Source organism: Zalophus californianus, chromosome X (assembly GCF_009762305.2).
Source record: "Zalophus californianus isolate mZalCal1 chromosome X, mZalCal1.pri.v2, whole genome shotgun sequence".
NCBI classification, from domain to species: domain Eukaryota; kingdom Metazoa; phylum Chordata; class Mammalia; order Carnivora; family Otariidae; genus Zalophus; species Zalophus californianus.
In genome coordinates, this window is record NC_045612.1 from 120,405,946 (window position 1) to 120,429,398 (window position 23,453).

Consider the following 23,453-nt stretch of genomic DNA (forward strand, 5'->3'; position numbering starts at 1 on the left):
TGAACTAAACTACTATCTGACTGGGGGTAAAGGGGGCCTGACACTCCAGAAGTAATGTAAAGCTAGCAAACCAAGAACTGTCACAGTCACAACTGAGGTGACCAGTAAATTGTTACACCACGGTTGGACGTGGACACTGGCTCTCAGACCAACGGGGAGCACAGCCAAGACAAGTCGATCATATGTATGAGGAGGAAGGGAAGGAGAAAGCGGGGGCAAAAAATTCTAGATGATCTCAGAATTTGCTTCCTATCACACCACTGTACTCATTTGGTGCTCACACACTGGTTTGATTTAAAAAAACACAAAAGTTCCTGAAATGATACAAGTACATCAAATTAGGAAGAGTAAGACTATTAATATAATTTTTATTAAATCCCACAAACAAGAGAGATTTCCAACAAGATGTTAACATATGATTTATTCATTTTAATTATGTTTTTCTTATTTACCTGATTTAAAGTTCTCTCTTCAATCATGACACATTATTAAAAAGGTATCTTCATAGACATAACTTTCCTTCTGCAATCTTCCTGCCTCTGAGTGAGATTCATTTCACTTTATAATCAATAAGCCTTGTGCTCCATTGTGCATCCTTCAGCCGGCCGCTTTCACATTATTTAATCCGCCTTAGTGATTCCTAGGGGCTTAGAGATTTAATGTGGTAAAATAGAAATGAACAGTCTTTAATCACCAGGTTTGCCAGAACTGGTGTTAACCCAAGTTTAATGTCCCTGTATCCCGGGGGAATGTTCGCAGGATCCAAAACAGTGAAAAATATTTTCCACTATTTCATTGCAAATTGTGTGAGTAAAATGCTTGCTCACATCATTAGACATTCGGCTCACATGGACACAAACAATGGATGGCTTCCCTATTGTTTTATGATATGCTTAGCCTCGCAGTTAACAGAATAGTGCAAGGCTACGAACACATACTTAAAAACTAAATACGGTAGAGAAAAATAGCCAACAATAAAATCAAAGAATCTTTGCTTTATGTCTTGTTTGCCAATAATTGCATGTTTTGATTCCTTTCTAGTATAACTGCAAAATGTTAACCAAATGTTTTTCTCCCAATATGAATAATTAGCACAAAAACACAAACTTTCCATAATGATTCTTGAGGAGGAGCCTGTGCAACGCCCCCCCCCCCCCCAAGAATAGTTCTATCTCTTCATTAAAATTCCTTTCTCAATAGCAAATTTCCTGCCCTTTCTTCTCTTAATCTCCATCACCATTCACTCCTCTTGAAACAACAGTCCTCGTCCCTTGAGCTACACCTCTTAATTCCCCACTAGCACCTCTGCTTAACCTGGGACAGATTCTGGCGAAGTACCAGCAGCGCCTAAGGCATCTTCATGCAAAGATAAATTGGCTACTTGGAAACGCTCAGGGAAGCAGAGGATTCGCTTGGGTTCTTTTTCTTTCTTCAAAGCAAACCAAATAGGTAAAGGCTGTACCTAGTGAATAAGCAATAGGCCATGATGCACATGCTCTGAAAGGGCTGGGGAGACCCCAGAATGATTTGAGGAGCCCATTTATCAAACTCAAGGATGAGCCATGAAAATTAGAAAAAATCCCTCCTGATCAATTCATCCACGCATTTTTGTCCTTGGCTGCTCATAAATTTCCCTGCGCTCACTCACTGCCTAAAACCGTTTAGTCTATATTTGGGTGCCAACCCTCCTACGCTTTACCCCTCATAGAATTTGCCATGGAAATGGCTTGTTGCTTTATAACACATCATGGGAGAGGGTTTTATCATTTGCTGGAAATTTCGGCTGCACTGAGATCCTTCCAGATGTTAGGAGGCAGAATGCAGAAAACACAATTTCACTACGAAGAGCTATAATCTGTTTCCAGTCATGAGACAGATACCCGTGTTCTTCATGTGATTCCCCAAGTAATAAGCTTTTGATCATGGTGAACTTGAATGTCCTCAAGCTCAATGAAGAGAAGCAAGAGGTAAGCCAACTCCAAACTCACACGAAAGCAAAGAGTCCTTATTCTGTTTACCTATAAACTTTCCACATTTCTGAAAATACTATCAATAGGACAGTTCCAAAGGCCTTGGGTTACCATTAAGAGGAAATTTGTGAGAAACACAAGGCAATATTTTAAGCTCCTCTGGACAGCTTTTGCACACATTCCTACCTCATTTTCTTTGAACTACTCTTCCTGTAGGATCAGGTGCATATTTTTATCTGTCATTTAGCTCCATGCCAATCTAGATTATTCTTAGAAGCTCTACGACGCTCCTTTCTCACTGTTCCTGAATCCGTGCTATTTTCCTTTCCGTAAATTCACCAAAGACTCTTACGGTAAACATGTTTTGAAACATGCACTTTTTGAAAAGCTCCCATTCACTGTATAAAACCCGCTATGTACAGGGCCAAATTTGTGTGGTGTTACTGTAAATACAAGTCGTTTTAAATATTAACCTTGTGACACTCATGCAAAATATAGGCTTATACTAATTATACAAATCTAAACTATAAAACATAAAAAAGACTAGGCCTACTGTCTCATCACATGTAACTTCTCCATGTAATTTTTTTCAAAATCATTGATAACCAACTAGATGACAGCTGACTTGCCAAGGCAACATCCTCTCATGCCCAACCCAGGGTCTCTCTGCATGACACATACCTCTTTCTGTAAGGCTGGTCTCACGAACGACTCTCTCAAACCTTGGCTTGGAACTGGGAAACCTACTGTGAGAAACAGAATATACCAAGGCAACATACTTGGGCCGGCTTTCGCAAAAAGACATGGAGGAATGGGGAGGAGGGGAACAAACATGGGCCATTCTACAGGCTACCAAAAAGTCCCTCTGAGGGGCGACTGGGTGGCTTAGCTGGTCAAGCGTCTGCCTTCGGCTAGGGTTGTGATCCCAGGGTCCTGGGATCGAGCCCCGCATCCGACTCCCTGCTCAGCGTGGAGCCTGCTTCTCCCTCTCCAGATCCGACTACTTGTGCTCTCGCTGTCAAATAAATAAATAAAATCTTAAAAGAAAGAGTCCCTCTGAACCCTAAGCAGTCCTGACACATTTCTGTCAATTACATAGAGAGCTGAGGTATCTTTCAAACTGTATTCAGAGGACCGCTGTTAGGGTAATATGAATTATCTCCTACTTACTAAGCACGACGAGAGCCATATATGGGAGGACGCTCTTGGAGAAGTAGACCATAAATGAAAACCTCAGAGGTGTCCTTGTACACACATACCTGCTTCTGTTTGTTTACCCTTGCATTTTCTAAATTTATCTGACCACATAACACTGCTTTCATGTAATAACCTCTGCAAATAATATTCCATTTAGGAAAGTCTATTAAGGTGAAGAGCATAGAATGGAGAGCCCCACCGCCCCCTTTCTGGGACTCTGGATAAAGCTGATGTCTGCACCCCTAAACTCACTCCTCCTCAGAATGCAGGAGATTAACAGGATTTCCTCAAGCCCCAACATTCCATTATTTTAACTTCTGTATTAATAACGAAAATAACCAGCACATTAGTTTAAGGTCAAATTCTTCAATGCCATAAAGATAGAATTTTTGTGTTTTACATTCAATACTGCCTTGGGATGCTGCTTTATCTAGTCATTAAAAGCAATTTGCTGTGCCAAGTTTTTGTCAGGCTGATATACCAGCGACACCTTAGCATGATGAAGGTGTACCAAGACCAAGAGTTAGAAATCATTCTACTCTTACTTCTGCCATTTACCCGTGAGACCTTAACTGAGTCATTTCACATGCCTGGCTTTCAAATCCCTTGCTTCACTTGTAATTTAAGAGTGTTGGAATGAATGACCCTTCTAATCCCCTTCACTGCTAATAGTCCATGACCTGAAGCACTGTGACCTTCTTAAATGGAGACATGAATGTGTGGCTGCTGAGAATCTGCTTTTACAACCTGAACTTCACCCTACTGATTACTTCCTGTGGAGGCCTTGATGAGAAATGCGTCATTTCTAATGATAATGGTGTTCCAAAGACGATACCGGAGCATCTTTTTTTTTTTTTTGATGTCATTAATATCCATTCATTCATCAGTTAAGGCATTATTTATTAAATGGCTGATATGTGCCAGGTGCCATTCTGAACCTGGGCAACACAAACATATGTCAGACTGCCACCCACCCACAAGTGGCGTTTATGGAAAACACACACACACGAGAATTGCCATAAAAGTTCTATTTTAAATCAGGGCTTCTCAACTTCAGCACTATTGACATCTGGGGCCAGATGATTTTCTTTGGACTGCCATGCTCGTCACTGCAGAATGTTCCCCGGGCTTTATCCACTAGATGCCAGTAGCACACCCCTCCAACCACCAGATGGGACAACAAAATTGTCTCCAGACATTTCCGGGTATCTACTGGCGAGAGAGGAGCAAAATCACCCTTATTTGACAAACACTGATTTATTTATTTGTTTGTTTTTATTTATTTATTTGAGAGAGAGAGCCTGAGTGGGGGGAGGAGCAGAGGGAGAGGGAGAGAGGGAATCTTCAAGCAGACTCCCTGCTGAACGCAGAGCCCAGGACCCCGAGATCACAACCTGAGCCGAAATCAAGAGTCAGATGCTTAACTGACTGAGCCAACCCGGCACCCCGACAACCACTGATTTAACTATATTCTTTTATTTTAGAGAATTTTCTATCTGTATGCTATGCTCTAAGTGAGGCTGACCATAATATTCCAAGGATAACAACTATATCCTATTTTTATCGCTGTAATTTCCATTTTGTAATTATTTACTAAGTGCCTCTGCAAGTATAATGTGCTATCCTATTCACTAAAGGCCCTTAAAAAATTAGGATAACATAATTATCTGCCCTCAAAGGTTTACAGTCTTTTTTTTTTCCTAAAGATTTTATTTATTTATTTGACAGAGAGAGAGAGAGAGAGAGAGAGAGAGAGCGAGACAGCGAGAGCAAGAACACAAGCAGGGGGAGTGGGAGAGGGAGAAGCAGGCTTCCCGCGGAGCAGGGAGCCCGAAGCGGGGCTCGATCCCAGGACCCTGGGACCATGTCCTGAGCCGAAGGCAGACGCTCAACGACTGAGCCACCCAGGCGCCCCTACAGTCTTGTTTAGGAGAGTGGTTGGAACACAGAATACCTCCAGGAACAGACAGGTGGAATAAGTTCCTGACGGGGCTATAAATAAATGAATTAGGAGCAAGTCATTTATTCAACAAACATTTCCTATTATGTTAGTGGCTCAGCTTTGGGCTCTAGGGAGAAAACAGTAAACAAGATAGATCACTGCTAACAGGACGGAGGCTCCATTCTAGTGTTCACAGGAAGGAGAGTCCTTTCTCCCCCATTTTCCTGAGGCACCTCTTTTTCGTGGAGCTTTTAAAACTGACATATTAGGGTCCTTTACGTTCTTTTTTTTAAAAGATTTTATTTATTTACTTGACAGAAGGAGAGAGAGCACAAGCGGTGGTGGGGGGGGGAGCGGCAGGCAGAGGGAGAGGGAGAAGCAGACTCCCCGCCGAGCAGGGAGCCCAACACCGACACCAACACCGACACCGGGGCTCGATCCCAGGACCCTGGGATCATGACCTGAGCCCAAGGCAGACGCTTAACGACTGAGCCCCCCAGGCGCCCCCACCAGGGTCCATTATGTTCTGTTCTCAGAAATTCTCTTGCATCACCACGATGGTGGCAAAGAGCCAGGTTCCCTGCTGGCCTCCATGATTCTGTCCCTAACTGCCCACGCCCAGGTCAATCTGAATCCTTTGGGCTTCTTCAACCTCCACTGGACCTTGTTCTTTGGTCTCCCCTCCTGCTGGGAAAGCTTTTTCAGGACTTGTCAGCTCTCCACAGGGGCTTTGTTTCTAGGCTGCCTCCCTCCATTTGGGGCATCCCTCCCCCATTCAGATGTGAATCTAGCAAGGGACAGTGCCATGGGGTTCCAGTCCAGGGTTAAGGCCTTCTTCTTGGGGGTTATGCTATCAAATCGCCCTAGTACTAGTTCCTCCATTTTGTAGAACATCCTCCTAGCATCCATCTGCCTAAATCTGCTACTGGATGACATTATCAGTAGTGCATTTTCAATCTGTCCATAGGCAGAACAGTCTCTATTCGTAACGGTCTGTAATGTCCTTGCCCTGTCATTCACATGTTTGTGAATCTAAATGATAGACTAAGTAGCAACTGCTGATGTGCTTATTTCTAAATTGAAATCATACCAAAAATATAGGACAGGCATAACTTCTCTGTCCGTGAAATCATTTTCATATCTGCTAACAGGGACATAGCTCCCTCCAGAATAACCACTTAATAGAGTAGGAAAGAAAAAGAATACACTGTTCATGAGTGCATGAAAACAGTTTTTTATCTAATAACTCAACAGGTTTAATTCAACTTCGAGCAAGCTTGGCCTGCCTTAGTGCCTAAAAGCTGAAACACCAAAAGAAGCATGTTTCCTGACTGTCGCTTTTATGGTTCATGTATCAAGGGAGTGAAATCATCCCAACTCTGGAGAGGCTTCAAATCTCTTCAACTCTAAACATGGGGTAAAACTCCTATCTATGTCCTTTTGCTCTCTGCATTGGTTGTAAAGACCTCTAGTGACATTGGTGTCTTTTGCCACCCCACGAGCTTGTGTCCCTCATATTGCTTCCATTCCATTTGGCCATCACAAATTTCAGAGGGATCAACGGGATCCTACAAAGACAAAATGGAACCTGTTTCTCTCCAGCTAAGGGACCATGGGTGCACACTGACAGCCAACTGGTCAGGTAATGTGATCACAGAGGCAAAAGGACCTCAGACCCACGTTGGGTTACAATTTTCAAGCTATATGTCAGTGTTTTTCCGAATCATCTTTGCAAATTGCTCTACCCATCAGTCTGTCTACAGTCTCACCTGTAGAACAGAGATAGCATGAACTCTTTCACTGTGGCTTTCTGATAATTAGATTATGTCCCCAATACACTGAGCTTTTCGTAAAACGTTGCCCTGTAAATATAAGATAATCAAAATTGCTTTGATAAATCACTCCAGGAAAGAAATCAAGCACAGACATTCCTGACTTCCAGCATCATGGAACTCTTCTTGTCTGTTTCAACAAATCCAGGTTGGACCCTCCAATAAATGAATAATGCAACAAGATTTGGTGCCAGTGAGATTTTGGACACCTTTCTTCAATGGACCAGACACTTGCTTTTGTTCAAGGAAAACAGTCCACAGAACAAAAACTCTGCTCATCTATACTGGCTGAAAACATTCTAGAATATAGGCCCAGCAGACTGTCCCTACTTTTTACTTTGACACAGCTCCACATTCACTAATTAAAGGCATGAAGATAACAAAATTTAAATACCAATTGCAAATGAAGGGAAACTGATAGGATTCCTCCTATGCTATGCTCCTACAGCGTGCCCTTTTCTAAACTCAGTAGCCATTACTCAAAACTATTTCTCAGAAATCTAGTAAATTATCTTTTGTAACACCCTTGCTTTTCACATGGACATGTTCCTCTAAAATATTCTATCAAACTCATGTTTATACCTTTAAAAACTCAAGAAAAAGGTATTACTTGGAAAAATCTGATACCTTAAATAAGAAAGTCAATGAATAAAACAAGAGTGGTAAAGATAGTTTTATAGGGATGCCTGGCTGGCTCAGTCGTTAAGCGTCTGCCTTCGGCTCAGGTCACGATCCCAGGGTCGTGGGATCGAGCCCCGCGTCGGGCTCCCTGCTCCGTGGGAAGCCTGCTTCTCCCTCTCCCACTCCCTCTGCTTGTGTTCCCTCTCTCGCTGTGTCTCTCTCTGTCAAATAAAATAAAATCTTTAAAAAAAAAAAGATAGTCTCATAGGCTTCAAAGGATGAAGCACCTACTAGCAATCAAAATTGGTTTTCCTATGATGTCACCATAGAGTTGATCCCTGTGTCAGCATGGACGCATTTAGAAGCTGCTATAATGCTTCCAATACCAATTTCCCCCAAAGACTTTGAACCCCTTCTCTTAATCTTTCCCTTATTCCTATCCTTGCGTCTTCCAATGAGATGTATGGTTTCTGGTATAGGAACAAGGATCTACATACCACAACGCAAAGAATCCCCGGGTAATCACCAGCACTGTTTCTACAGTGACATACCAATAGAGGAATACTTGAGCATCTCTCATCTTTTTGAGACCCCGTATTTATAAGCCAAGAGTACTTCACTCTATTCCTTGCCTTTTAGCTCTGCTAGTGGCCAATTCTATCTCCCCCAATCTAATCATTTGAACAAAATCTTCCTAAAGGTACACATATGCACATGCACACATACATAAAGGACTTCCTATCAATGGATTATATATACATATATAAAGGGATTAAAAATGGGCATGCATAGATGATAACACAAATTCCATTACGTGTTTATAAAAATCTGAGTGTTAATTGAAACAGTCACTTCTGTGGGATGGTAAAAAAAATACCTCAAAGATCTAAAGAGCAGCAGACGGATTTTAAAACTGCAGCATATATGACCAGTCTGTTAGACATGAGAGAATCCCATTGTATACACGCCCACATAACTGCATTTCGGCTCCCTGGGGGCAAATACAATGCATAATTTAATTACAATTTCAACCTTCTATTTTTTATGCAGCTTGTAAAAGAGATCAAAGAGCTGCCAGGAGATCTAGTAAGCACAAGCTAAGTTTAAAGTCAAAAAACTTATCATGAACTTGCCCTGAACACCCATTGCTAAGAGACAGTGCTTACTTCACATAGTCCTAACGTAAAGCCAACACGTGGAAGAATGATTTACAATAGACAATACTAAATTGCCTTGAGCAGATGACATGCCTTAACTTAGAACTTCAGGCACCTACCCATACTCTCCCTACGGGATTAGGGTAACCACATATGCCTTTAGAAACAAACCCGATTGAAATGTGAAGTTTCCCAGTCTTTCTGTGTCTCTGAAAGCTATTTCTTAGCAGGTTTTGGAAAAACAAACAAACAAAGCCACTCAATAGAAATAAAATAACCAAGTGAATTCCAAAGATTTCACCTTAAAGAAAACGAGAAACCAAAGAGGGCACTTCCATTTCCATGGTGACAACTTTACTTCTACCCAGATTCCCACCGACAACACTCCTGCTTCAAGGACAGAAGCCCCACATAGTTCTGAGGGCTCGAGGACAGGACGAGTGAAGCAGCATGTGGGAATGTCGGGATGATACTACCCTCTGAGTCAACAGCAAGTTGCAATCTCTCCCCTTCTTCATCTGATCCACTGGCAATAAAATCTAGGAACATATCATTCCAAACAAAATGAAACAAGTCCCTTTTCGCCCATGCATTCCCCCTCAGCCCACATTTCCTACACGGAGCATACACTTCATGGTTTACCTTTTAATTACTGGATTCTGTCAAGGGTTCTTCCTACGATATCCAGCAGGAATGCAAGTTGATGCGTGCAGTTCACCCCCAAGTGGCATTTGACTCCACTCTATGGAATCCCTCTATACAGTATGGATGAACGGGCCAAGTTCAGGTTCACCGCCCTACAGTGTCTTTATTCCTCACAGCACAAGACTAGAGAGCAAGCAAGCCACGGCTGCTGGTGAGACTCCGCTCCTGTGAAACCTAATGGAAAAAGCATGTTGAAAATAGCTCTTTACAGGCTCGCTCTCCTCACTCTTGCTGTGACAAACTTAAAGCTGGAACACTGATAAAGAAGAACAAAAGGAAAACAAAACAAAACAAAAAACAATACAAACTGCCCCCTCTGGAGGAGCTTTCTCTTCCAGCAAAACATTAGCCACGCCAGGCTTGGGGACAACGGATGAAGCCACGTATGAAGCCTTCAACTTTATTGCCCAGAAGAGTCCGGGCAGAATCGCCTGGATGCCTTGAGTCGAGCAGGCATCAGTCCGCCCAGCGCTGCCTCTTTGCAACGTGCGTGGAGTGTGCAAAAGGAGAGCAAATAAGCGTCCAATGAACAACAGAGAACGCAGCCAGCAGCTTAACCTTGCTCCTGCCTTCAGAAATGCCAGACTGCTCTGTTTGCTTAGGACTCTCCTTTTACCTACATTCAATTTGAATGAGCCAGTGCAAACGCACTGCTCCTCCACTCCTGAGAACAGGATGCATTTATGTGAAACACGAGGAGCATGCCTAATGCCCAGGCATCCTCTGCATTCCCAGGAGATTTTATTACTCGGCGAGCTTACATTTCACCGCTGAACCACTGCCAACACCCGCTGCACTCCTGCAACCACTGTGCCTTCAAGCCAGCCCCCCGAGCCACACACACTCCCATGCACCTGACACCCAGTGACGTCCTGTGCTAGGAGAAGCACCTTCTGCAAGCTGCCATACGCACCCAGGGATGCAGTGGGTGACGGAAATGTTGAGTGAGCGGCCTCTGCCCGGCTTCGCTCTTCTCTTTTAATCAGCAACTTTCACGACCAGGAAAAACGAGCACCAGATGCACTGTGGTGTGTCAGCTTTATCCTGACAAGTAACTGCTCTGGGGGCCTTTATTAGAAATGGATTCATGAACAGAGACCACCCTGGCTTTAATTCTTCTTTGATAGATAACATTAAATACAAGCTTAATAGAAGCCCACTGAACAAAAAGCGTGTGATATTCTATAACATAATAACGTGTGCCTACCAGGCCACGGCCAAGATCCCTTCTGATGAAAACGACCTGCTACCAGCAGTGATGGAAAGCCAGCCTTCTTGGTACATTTAATTTTACATGTCCCCCTCACATATAGGTCATAATTGATTGAGTTGAAAAGACACTAGGATTACACTGCTCATTTTTCTTCCTCCAAACTGCCCCCACTGTAGAGCATGGTTTGAGGATGAAATGTGGATGGCTGCCTGTTACTATGGACCTTTGTGCTCAGGCATTCAGGACAGTGTGGCCTGACAGGGACTGTCTGGAACCTTCTTTGTGACCTCTGCATTTGGAGAATATGCATTTGGATGTAGCAGGGAGACTGTCCTGGGACTTTTGTTCTAAGGCTTGAGATGAGGGAGGCTGCCAGAGACACCATGAAGGTGGCAAGCATCCCATTGGGAAGAAACCGTTTGGATCTTGGGCAATATTTCACAGGGAAGGCTGAATAGACGCCAAGGTGATCCGAGGAATTCTGCTCTAATCTGCAGGTCAAGACACTATTTGGTCACTGGACCGAAGTCTTCTGCACATCTCTGGAATGTCAGGCTAATCCCACTCACGAGAGAATGATGTATAAAACAGATGTTGATTTATAAAGTGTAATTCACCCAATAAACAACGTATGACAAAAATCGATGCCTTTCAAATGACCAGCATTTTCACATCCACCCATCAAGCTTGGCCCAACTCTCTGTTTTTTCCTAGATTCAGGTACCTAGGACCTGGGTTATTATTATTATTTGCGATTTCTGTTATACAGAATGCCATTTTTGAAACAGAAAGAAAAAACAAATCTAGTACAAAACCGGGCATAAGATTTATTACAGGGGCAACATTACCTTCTATGAGTGTCTCTTTGAAACTGTAGCCTATTTGCCGTCCATGGACTCATAAAATGTGTGTTCAGGTGAGTGAGTGAGTGAGTGAGTGAGTGCGTGCGTGTGTGAGAGCACGCGCATGCGTTGATATCATGGGAATAAATATCAAGTGATGTAAGTCTCACCCTTTAAGTCAATGAGAACTTAAAAGTATCATTAAGAGATTTTTTTTAAACAAATAGTTAATAAATGCCTAACTTAAAATAAAATATAGTGGATTCTTAGAGTTAACAATAGGCCGATGCATACACATTCAATTTCTAATCCTGCACAGATATTCAAAACCATTAGTGTAAGACGGGGAGGCACGAGTGGTGAGGCAAAGGAGGCATAGATGCGTAGGTTACAGCATCGATGACTACGGAAGGACATTTTTAGGCAAACACCCTAACCCATTTCCTCAAAAGGTATTTATGATTATGATTGCTCACAGATAGCCTGGAAAATCGGGGGACGCCTTCCAACATGTGGGCACATATGGAAACAGCTGTTAGGAAATGATGCCTATCAACATCTGTTCAAAAGTATCAGTTCTATTGGGGCGCCTGGGTGGCTCAGTTGGTTAAGCAGCTGCCTTTGGCTCAGGCCATGATCTCAGGGTCCTGGGATCGAGCCCCATGTAGGGCTCCTTGCTCAGCAGAGAACCTGCTTCCCCCCTGCCTGCCGTTCCCCCTGCTTGTGCTTGCTCTCTGTCTCTGTCTCTGTCTCTGTCTCTCTCTCTCAGTCTGGTTCTCTCTGTGTCAAATAAATAAATAAAATCTTAAAAAAAATTCTTTTTTTAATTAAAAAAATATCAGTTCTATCACTTGGTAAAAGATTCTCAGGACTGATCAATTCATTTATCCATTCATTTCTTCACATCAGCATTTCCAGACTGCCTCCCATGGCCCAGATTCCATGCTACCCATCAGGGGACATGGAAATGAGTAATAGATCATTTCTCCAGACCAGATGGGGCTCATGTTCTTAGAACTCAGGATGTCTTTCCTCATTTCCCAAAGGAAAATGTCAGCTGGAATCCCACAAAATGACATTGTAGAACTTGACAAGAGGGATGTCAGACTCATCAGGAATATCCTGGTGCTTCTTAACACGTGAACCCAATCTTCCCAAATATCTTAGGGAGAGAATTTGAGAAAATACCAAAGACTGCAAATAACGGGCTATCTCCCATGACCTTCATCTTCTGCTATCAGACTGGGCTTTTGGTGGGTAGCAAAAGAGACACTGCAGGTATAAGTAATTACTGCAGTAGGGGTTATGAATGCAAGGTTATTAATCAGCTGGCCTTCCACTAAGAAGATTATCCTGGATGGCCTGGATGGGTCCAGTGGAATTATATAAGCACTAACGGCCAAAAGAGAAGTTGGAAGAGGAAGTCAGACCCTGGAAGCCTGAAGAAGATTCGTTGTGCCATTGTTGGCTTGCAGATGGAGGAAGCACAAGTCAGGAATATGGATGCCTCCGTCCTATAGACGCCAGGAACTGACTTCTGCCCACAAACAGGGAGCGTGAAGCAGCACCCAAGCTCTACAGGCTGTGGGCCACAATCCTGGCGGATAGCTTGAATTTAGCCATGTGAGACCCTAAGCAAAAATCCAGCCATGCCACGCAGGGCTTCTGACTTAAAGAGTTGTAAGTGAATACGTGAGTACTGATGATGTCACTAAGTTCGTGGCAATCTCTTCCACAGCAGATCTCTGACGAGCCAGCAATGCGGGTGGCCTAGGTGGGTGATCTTCTACAAACCCATCCATCCACTTGGCAGACCTTCTCCTTTCTTTGGCTCCTCCCAGGGGAGAGTAATCCCAACCACGGGCCCGGATGCCACTGGATAGAAGAGCCAAACCCAGAAAGACACGAGGTCAGCACAGGAACACCCAAAGGCTGGGCACATGATTCTAGGCCTGACAGAGTGGAGAGGGGAGGGAAGCAGGGTACAAATAAGTGCCAGACACTGTGTTAGCTGCTGGGGATTCAGAGGCAAGGAAGGCAAGATCTCCGTCTTCATGGGTGTTATAATATATTGAAGAAGATGGGGTGACTCGGTGAAAGAAAACCAAGAACGGAGATGCCAAGAGCAGAGAATCAAGTCATCTCTTCTATTCAGAGGAATGGGGTTGGGAGGTGGGGGGCCCTGAGCCACAGACGGTGTGAATACCAAGCTGCCGCATTTCCATATATGCCAGACACCAAGAGAAAAGATTACTACCAACTCTCTTTCTCTCTCTCTCACAGACTGCCTCCGTCCCTGCATGTGCCTGACCCTATCTCACCTCCCCATTGTCCCAGCCATATTGGATTCAGTCTTTATTTAAAATATCGATAGTTTGTTCATCTTGGATTTTTGTCATCCCAGTCATTTTGATATGTTTACGTACATATTGTGTTAAATATTGTTTATCTTGCTTATGACATTTTGCGACACCCATTTACATTTCTCAAGTGACGGCCTCACCTGGCTTACCATAGTAAAGCCCAAGCAGAGTGGACCAGGCAGGGCGGGGGGGGGGGGGGGGGGGGGTTGGCGCAGACAGGGCCAGAAATTAGTGCAAGTCCAACATGGATCATTCTGGCATGGATCAACAGTAAAATTGATTTCCATGTGAACTTCGGCTTTCGGTCCGAGATGAACACCTCTCTCGCTTCTATCTAATCTCAAAATTGAGTCCACGATTCCTAGCTTTCCAGAGATTTATAAATGCTCACCTTGATTTTTCTGGACGTCTCTTCAAAGGATTAATCTACTTTCCTGTGAAATTAGAATAATTTCTCTCCAAAAATTTCTACAGAGTTCCCCTTGTGGAACTCCGACACAACTATAAAGAAACTTGAACTGAATGTAAGGCTATCGGCAAATTCAGGGGCAGCAAGATCAGAGTTTTTGTATATTCGGAGCATAATGAGGTCAAACTACCTCTCCAAGTTGATGCAGATGGTAATGCAGGTTGCCCAAACAGCCAACTGACCCGTGTGCCGAGGTTACCCAGCGAACACAGAACTCTGTTTCTCCTTTGAAGCACTGCTGCCTTCGTGGGTTTTCTGCTTTAATAAAAGGAAAACGGGTCTGCAAAATGGTGCTCAAAGGGAACTCTTGAGTTTCCCAGTGGGCCGACTTCATATTTAATTGTATCATTTCTACAATAAGGAGGATTCTTTTCCCCTCAAGTTCTAAAAATAGCAGGAGACCACACAGTTTCGGCTTTGGATTATCGACAGAACAATTTGTTCCACTGGCTTTTTGACTTTGTTTAGTTGAGAGATATTATTTTATTGTCAGGTTGATGTTGGTTCCTTCTAGCTGTGAGCCGGCTTAACACAAAAGGTGTTCTCAGGACCAATTTAAACCAGCGGGTAGAAATTGTTACACATCTGAATCAAAATAGAGAGGAAAAGTATATGGCACTTACTTTGATAAACTCCTACCATTTATTATCTGGGACTGAGGTTTTTAAAAATCAAACACTTGGTAGAGTTTAAGCAATCAGCATCTGATTAGTACTTAATGACTGATCTCTCTTAAAGGCTCCATATTCATTAAAATGCAAAGAAGGCAACAGAATATCATGAGAATTTGCATTTTTAAATATCCAGGTTAAAGCAAGGGATATGAAACATTCTCTCTGAGAAAAATGAATTATTTTCTTCCTACTAAGCAATCAGTTACAAACTCCAATAATTCAGCAGAACACACAGTGAAGTGGGTGAGTCAACTTGCCCGGAGAAAACAAGCATATTGCGATTATACACTTGACTTTACAAATCCAGGGCTAACTTACGCATTTCCAACCTGAGGAATACCAAAACCAAATGAAACTGTTCCGTAACTGTAGAATCATCTAGTGAGGCAGCAGCAAGAGCTAACTCAGCAGGGCTGGTTCCCAAAGTTCTAAAGGGCATCTCTGCTCTATCAGGGTCCCTCTAAGGCCATGGGTGGAGGCCTCCGAGCCCCTGCTTCTCCTGGAGGCCTTCCCAGATGGTGTCAAGGCCCTGTGGTGCTCCAGGACTGATGTCCCTATTTATTCAATCATGGACATTTTCTAACTCTGAGCTCACTTTCCTTCTCTAAGGACATGCCTCAAACCCTACTGAAAGGAAGGGCAGCTCTATCAGCCTGGGACAAAAAGGGAAAATGCCATGGATCTTCTCAGGAGACTTTTCGAATTTTATTAACAGTGTGCGGGCCCAAGATACAGAACCTAGAGTAAAAGGCAATGGTCTAGCCTAGGCAGAGAGCTGGGAGAACTCGACATACCCACTTTGCAACTGTGGAAGGTGAGGGATACAGATGGCATGGATGGACTCAGGATGGAATGAGAAAGCTAGGAAAAAACAATGGAGAAAGGGCTAGGAGGGATTGACATCCTTGTGTTAGGGCCAAGCATATAGTGGGCCTGTGAGCCAAGCGGATGGCTCCCACCCCAGGTGATGCACTGGAATCATGTAGGAAGCATTAAGAATACTCATACCTTGGGGCACCTGGGTGGCTCTGTGGGCTAAGCGTGTGCCTTTGGGTCAGGTCATGATCCCAGGATCCTGGGATCGAGCCCTGCATCGGACTCCCTGCTCCGCGGGGAGCCTGCTTCTCCCGCTCCCTTTGCCTGCCCCTCCCCCTGCTTGTGCTCTCTCTCTCTCTGTGTCAAATAAATAAATAAATCTTAAAAAAAAAAAAGAAAAAGAATATTCATGCCTTTTCCCACCCAAGAGATACTGACATAATTGGTCTAGGTTGGGACCAGGGCATCAGGACTTTTAAAAGATCCTCATGTGGGATTCTCTCTCTCCCTCTCCCTCTGTCACTCCCCCACCCCCCCCTCAAAAAAAAAAAAATCAAAATCTTTAAAAGATCCTCAGGTGTTACTAACATTTAAGGAAGGTTGGGAAGCACCACTGTAAGACTGACAGGTGTCCAGCAATTTCCAAAAGTTACCATAGGTCAAATACCGAGAGGTTGCATGTGATGGCAGGTAATTTAAGCAAAGAGACCGGAGATCCAAATAAAATCAAGAAACTCTGAGGGAATTCAGGCTTCTCATGGGTCAGCACAAGAGACACTGAGTGGCTGAGTCTTCTGCACAAAGAAGCAGAGCTGTTTCTGGAAGCATCTCAAGCACTTATCACAGGCTACCATTCTACCATTTATTCTTATTTTGGATTGTATTATGAAACACAGAATGCCCACTTACATATGGTATTTATTGTTTAACTGAGAAGGTTTTAGCGTACCTCCCAAATATTGCATGGGCCATACTAGCGCTAAAAAGAATTATTTGTTGTTTATCTGAAATTCAATTTCACTGATCAGCCTGTAATTTTATTCACTACATCTGGGCCCGGAACGCCTATTTACCCTTTGCTGCCATCACAGGCATATATATTGATCTCACGTGCCAGCCACTGTGCTAAGCATTTGGCATATGTTTCCTCTTTCCAGAAACCACATGTGAAGACTGAGCTCTGAGGATCTCTTTGCCCGAAGGCGGGAGATCTCTCCTGCCTCCTGTGGAGTAAGCGTAGGTAAATTGTGGGGTGCGCTCCTAGGCACGCAGACCCACTCAACCACCTCCTTGCACCTTACAGCGAATAATGGAGCCTTTCTTAGCCTCAGCTCCCCGCTAAACAGGGGGTTTCTCGAGGATTCTATTGAGAATCAAAGACTCTGCAAAGCAGGAATCCCAGTGTTTGGCATATAAATGCTTGTAATCATCATGATCATGACTTCCTAACAAGTCGATTTCACTGAGATCTTTGGCATACCGATATTAAAATGGAACCCAAAGAAACTCTTTATAGAGGAATTTCAGGCTTGGTTCTTTAGGCAACAAATAAGGTAATTTAGAAAATAACGTTTAATTGGGGACACATTTCTCATTGACTTCCCATGCTTCCACCCGCCCCCCTCTTCTTGTCATTACAGCTGCTTCTCAAACATGTCATCTTGTCCACCATAATCGTCGGATGTAACCATCACTGTATGATCTGGATGTGACTTGGTGAGGACAGGGGACATGAGGCAATGGGATACGGGGAACTAATTCATCGTTACATATATTTGCAATCTACATGTTATTGAGATAACATATACAAAGAATCAACAATCCTAAGAAAACACTAAAATAGGTATAAAAGTATGAAATTCAAAGCAAAGGAAAGGAAATCGTTTTACAAGAAAACCTAAACTGAAGACCGCTGTGGCAATCTAGTGTAACAGGGCCCAGCAGCCGAGGCCAAAAGGGACACATACTCTCTCACTGACTTCTCTGTCTCATAACTGCCAACACACTTTACCAGGAGAGAGAACTTCCTCCTGGTAATAATATTCATATGCCACCTGGCTCCCTAGACCACACAGTGGCCTGGCGCTATTTTTATATTTCCCTAAACATACAGCAGCATTCTGGGTTCCAAATATTCTTAAGGATATAATATCTATGAACACAAAACAATCAAGAAACACATATTACAAATATGTTTCCAGAAGAAGTTCTGGATTTGTCCAATTGTAGAAAAGACCAGCTCACTGGCTGATGAAAACTGGAAGATTTCTGATTACAGCCCAAGGTTCACAGGAAACTGTCCTTATTCTCATCAAATTCCTTTGTCTTTAAGACACTGGTAATATCTTGCAGGAGTCTTCCAGAATCCTTACCTGTTCCCAGGACATCCTCTGGGGGGATGCTGCAGAGACCCGCCACCTGGGGCTACCCCAGGAGCTCACAGCAAAGCCTCTGCAGCAAGTTCTCCTGCTCCCAGCAAGGGCTCCTGGCTCCACAGGGTCAAATCCAAGGGCAGAAAGACCCTGCATTCCTGGACTACCGGTGGGAGCTTCCAGGGTTGAAACTGTTAGAAAAACTCCCAACCCATTCGGCTTTTTTGTCACTTTTCTTCATCGACTTCCCCAGTTCAACATCTACGAATAAAGGCACCAATGTGAAGCAAATTCCCTGTGGACACGTGAATTATGTTACTGTGGAACAGTAGAGATTTTTTTTTTCTTTCAAACGGGAATATTATAGGGAGAGAAAGAGCATTTGCTCGATACTAGGAAACTCTTCGACAGGCAAAAGTTCAGGCCAACCCAAAAGAGACACATTAAGTCCTACCAAGGAGGCAAAAATTATATATTACATATAATACAGGAGGAGACTCAATACTCTGAATTGATGATTTAGATGACTAACAATGACTGAGTCTAAACTCTTTAGCATGGTAACAAGGCCTGCTGGAATTTGCCCTCACCCTTCCTCACTGATCAGCACTCGGGCTCCATTAAATAATTTCCTTGAGAACAACGTGCATTTTATGGGTAAGGCCCTTCCTTTCCACTTCCTATTTCTTTCCAACCCCTGAACTCCTAGGTATTTCTCTTTCAATGGTCAAATTAAATACCCCGCCTCCTTGCAGCTATCCCAGAATGCTACAGGCAAGGTACTTAAGCAGCATGGCATTTTACATAGCCCCAGGACGCTCCTCGCGTAGTGTAATTACAACTTTGAATCTGGTTCCCACCCTCCATTAAAAAAGTGCCATTGTGATTTCTTCATCTTTGTCAAACCCAAGCAAACGTGTTGAATTTGAAACCAATTCATACAAAAAGGAGGCCTGAAATAATGACATGATATAACTCGTGCTCCAAAATACTGTTTCGTAAAAATGGTGTAGAGACAGACCAGTGTGATTCCAAATGCTTGCACGACTTCGTGAATTAAAAAATTGTCAAAATGAAAAGAACTTTGAGTTTAATTTTCAAATGCCCTTACGTAGACCAGAGTTCCCCTTGAAAAGAGGAGGCATGCCAAAAGCACAGAATGCAAACTCTCTACAATACCACAAAGTTCAATTTTCTAGGGTTAATTTCTAAAGAAGGTAACAAAGAAGGGTGGGTGGAGGGAGGGAGAGGGAAAGAGAGACACGTTAGAGGCAGAAGACATTGAAATTCAGTCGGAATTTATCGTATACTTTTTGTAAATTGGGTGTTAACTTATAGCTTTTCCTACATATAATCTTGTTCTTAGAGAACAGGTCGTGTTTAACTGTTTTAAATCTACTGACGCACAAAAAACAACCAAAACAACAACAACAACACAACAAATAGCAGAAAATGTAAAACATGTTCCCTCACTGGCTAGTAACCTGCAAACCATTCTTTTTCTACTTTTCTCTTTCCTCAGGTTGCAACTGGCCTTCACGTTCTTAGAAACAATATGGCACGTATAATTTATGCTAGCTGATTTTGCTACCTTCGCGGGTACCTTGCATTCAGCCTCTTTTTTTTTTTTTCTCCCTCATAATGTCAGTTCTTTTTTTTTTTTTTAAAGATTTTATTTATTTGAGAGAGAGAATGAGAGCACGAGAGGGAAGAGGGTCAGAGGGAGAAGCAGACCCCCCGCTGAGCAGGGAGCCCGATGCGGGACTCGATCCCTGAGACTCCAGGATCATGACCTGAGCCGAAGGCAGTGGCTTAACCAACTGAGCCACCCAGGCGCCCATAATGTCAGTTCTTATACACATGCTCATATCCTGCTCCCCAGAAAGGTAAAGGCCTAAGCACCGGGCTGCAGGGTCTCTTTGTTCTATATACTGCACCTCTATCAATGTCTGCCTCTGAGGTTGTGGGAGGGAAACTGAGGCACAGAGACGTAGCCACTTGCTCTAGCCCAGGGGCTAGCTAGCACCTAACCACCATTATACCCAACCCCCAGGGCAAAAGCCAAGCTCTGGCCTGTGCCAGGAGGAGAAGGCTTCTGGAATGGATTGGCAATTTAACGTCAATGCATTAACAATGGCAATGTGTGTGGAAGCTCAGGTCAACTAGGAGGCTGAGTGTGGGGGAGGGGGCATGGGAGCAAGCAAAGGTCTGAGGGTGTCAGGGACAAGAACCACCTATGAGGAATTTTGGGTTTTGATTGTTTATTTGATTATTTATTTATTGAGAGAGAGAGAGAGCGAGTGAGCGCTAGCGCGAGCACAGGGAAAAAAAAACAAAAACAGGGAGAGAATCCTCCAGCAGACTCCCCCCGTGGGTGCAGAGCTGCCACAGAGCTGGATCTCACAACCCATGAGATCACCACCTGAGCGGAAACCAGTACTTGCACGCTCATCTGACGGAGCCACCCAGGTGCCCAGATATTGTTTGTTTTTAATGACGGTGTACAAACAAGCAGCCGATTCAACTTTGGTTCCTTCTTCACATGATAAATCCCTTCTGCGAAACCTTCCCTAGCCCCTTACCTCACCTGACTGAAGCTTGGTCCTTGACACCATCTTCCTCCCCTTCTTATCTAAAAAACCCTGCCCATGTCCCCCAGTTTTACTTCCTGAAAGTATCTTGAGTCATCCCTCATCCCCATCGATACCGACACCACCCAACACCACTGCTGCCCCAGGCTCCATCAACCCTCCGCGACCTAGTGCCGCCGCTCCACAGAAGGGGACCCTCAGCCTGGAGGTAGGGCTCTCCCTTCACTTGGGTAAGGCACCTGCAGCCCCTTCTGTTCTCAGCCCAAGGGGCCCTGGCTAAAAGCCCTCCCTGAATGCCAGTCCCAGCCCTGAGCCCCAGGACACATCCCCACTGCCCCTGCAGAATTCCTTCAATGCCGCCAAAGCCACGGGCAAGCTCCACGCAAACGAGTGCCCATCGGAGCCAATGCCCACTCCCATGTGCATCAGAACGGGGACCACGTCACTGCCCCTGGAGTTGGGTTTTCCTAATGTAATCCGGTCCAGTTTTCTTCCCTGCACAATCCTACCCAATGCCAGTGGGCTGCAGTATACAGTTGGAGTCCCCAGTTGTGCTGTATGAGATTCTCCCTCGCGCAGCTTCTGCTGGTCCCTGGGCACCCAGGTCCCACCCTAAGTCTACCTTCGCTACCTTCGGCTACGACGCTTACAAGGCTAGACATAATCTTTACCCTTTTTTTTTTTTAAAGATTTTATTTAGTTATTTGACAGAGAGAGACACAGCGAGAGAGGGAACACAAGCAGGGGGAGTGGGAGAGGGAGAAGCAGGCTTCCCGCGGAGCAGGGAGCCGGATGCGGGGCTGGATCCCAGGACCCTGGGATCATGACCCGAGCCCAAGGCAGACGCTCAACGACTGAGCCACCCAGGCGCCCCCATAATCTTTACTTTAATAGAAACCTCCTCACCCCCCTTCTTTGGCCTGGCAAACCCCTCCGGAGTCTCGCAGGCCCAGTGAAAAAGTTCTTGAGGCTGATGTTTTCCTAAAACAAGTTAGTCGCTCCCCGCACTGATTCTCTACAATTCTCTCACACAAGAACAAGTAAGACCATTACTTATTTACTTGCGAATCTGAGCTTTGGCGGGCGAGAGAGCAGTTATTTATCTGTCTATCTCCAGTAATGGGTACAGAGCCTGCCTCACGGAGCTATTGAATGAATGAGTGAGTGCACAAAGGAAAAACAGGAATGACTGAGGGAGGAGGAAATGTAGCAGAAAATAAGAATATGAAGCAGAAAATAATGCAGCAGAAAATAAGACAGGGCAGAGGCAAGAAGAAAGTGGTGGAAAGCTTCATAAAAAAGACCCTTTAAACACCAAGCTCTCTCCTGCCCGCGTCCTCAGCTCGCGCGGCTGCCGGCCCCTTCCCCGAGCTGACACGGGCAGCCATCTGGGATAGCCTCATGGAATGGGGTCAAGTCCGGTGAACTGGGAAGGATGCTGGAGGAGGAGGAGGACACATATAGGCCAAGAACTTGTGGAAATACACAATGCGGTCTATCCCCAAAGAGACAGGCCCCCATGGGGGACGGCAGGAAGGCCCCAGAACCTGGTAAACAGAGCTTAGGAATGGAGGATAGAGCAGGAGCAAAATGGAAGCCATATGGGCTGAAAACAAACTCACTATTTCACAGCTGCCTGTCTCTACGACCGTGGAGCCAGGAACCAAAGCCAATAAAGATACGACTAGACCTCTGCCTTCATTGCAAAATCATTGCCCAAACCACCTCATCAACCCCTCCAACGGGTCGCACTGTCATACACATTTCAGAGCTGCAAGACCAAGGCCCCACTGAACAGAGTTGTAGGGCTCGGACTGAAACCTAGGCCTTCGGACTCAAATGTCAGGCTTCTTTTACCCCATAAATTCTCCCACAAAAAGGCTCCACATCCAGAAGCTCAGAGAAGGCAAAGAACCTTCATCCCGTGCAGCTGATTCTGAGTTTGCCACCACCGACTGGCTTCTGCTTCCTGTCTACCCTCCTGAGCTACGTCTAGAGGAAGCAAGCCCTCGATCTGCTGTCACTTGGGCTGTTTGCAATAATACAGAATCACAATGAAGGTCCTATCTCAGGAGAACACCTGCTGGATGGGAGGGGCCTCTAGCCCAGGACTAGCGGAGCTGAAAGCCTGCTCCAAGTACAGCTTCCTCGCCTGGTGTGACAGAGATAAGGGGAGGGAGGGAGGAAGAATCATGCCATCAGTGAGGGTCTCCATACTTCAGATAGTCTCCAGCCAATGAAAGCTATGGGGACATCCCCACGCCAGGCTGCTACCTTGTAATGGAGGCATCGAGGGTCCAAACTGGCTTCTTACTTTTGGACGATAATTTTGATAAGTGTATGTGTATTAACCAGGTTGCTAGCTCCTGGGACATTGGTGCCTTACCATCTCCCCTACATACATATGCCAGATACTCCTGGACTGGACAAACCAGTGCTATCCAGGACTGACCTTGCCACTGCCCTCTCCCTCCCTCATGGTCTGTAATTCCCCTAGGGGCTCCTCTGCCAGGCACCAGGCTTCTCAAATGCAATCCAACCAACACAAAGCCCACACCCCTAACCACCCCTTTTATTAGGCTCTCCCACACTGGGCCATTATTCTCTGCCCATAATCACTCCCAGGGTGAGAAAGGAGAAAACTAGGGACACAACCCCTCTGCCCCAAAACAGACTACAGTTAATCAAA

The 23,453-nt window shown here is 44.6% G+C and overlaps 1 protein-coding gene across 4 annotated transcripts in view; it reads right to left on the reverse strand.

The window, feature by feature from the left end:
* FRMPD4 (FERM and PDZ domain containing 4) overlaps positions 1-23,453 on the reverse strand; it is a 551,594-nt gene that overhangs the window by 303,019 nt on the left and 225,122 nt on the right. The window contains exon 1 of one of the 4 annotated variants that reach the window (XM_035725755.1): positions 9,362-9,582. The exons of the other annotated variants lie outside the window; for them this stretch is intronic. The gene's annotated coding sequence lies outside the window, so the exon portion shown is untranslated. Of the gene's footprint in view, positions 1-9,361; positions 9,583-23,453 lie in introns of those variants that run through there. 4 annotated transcript variants of the gene reach the window in all.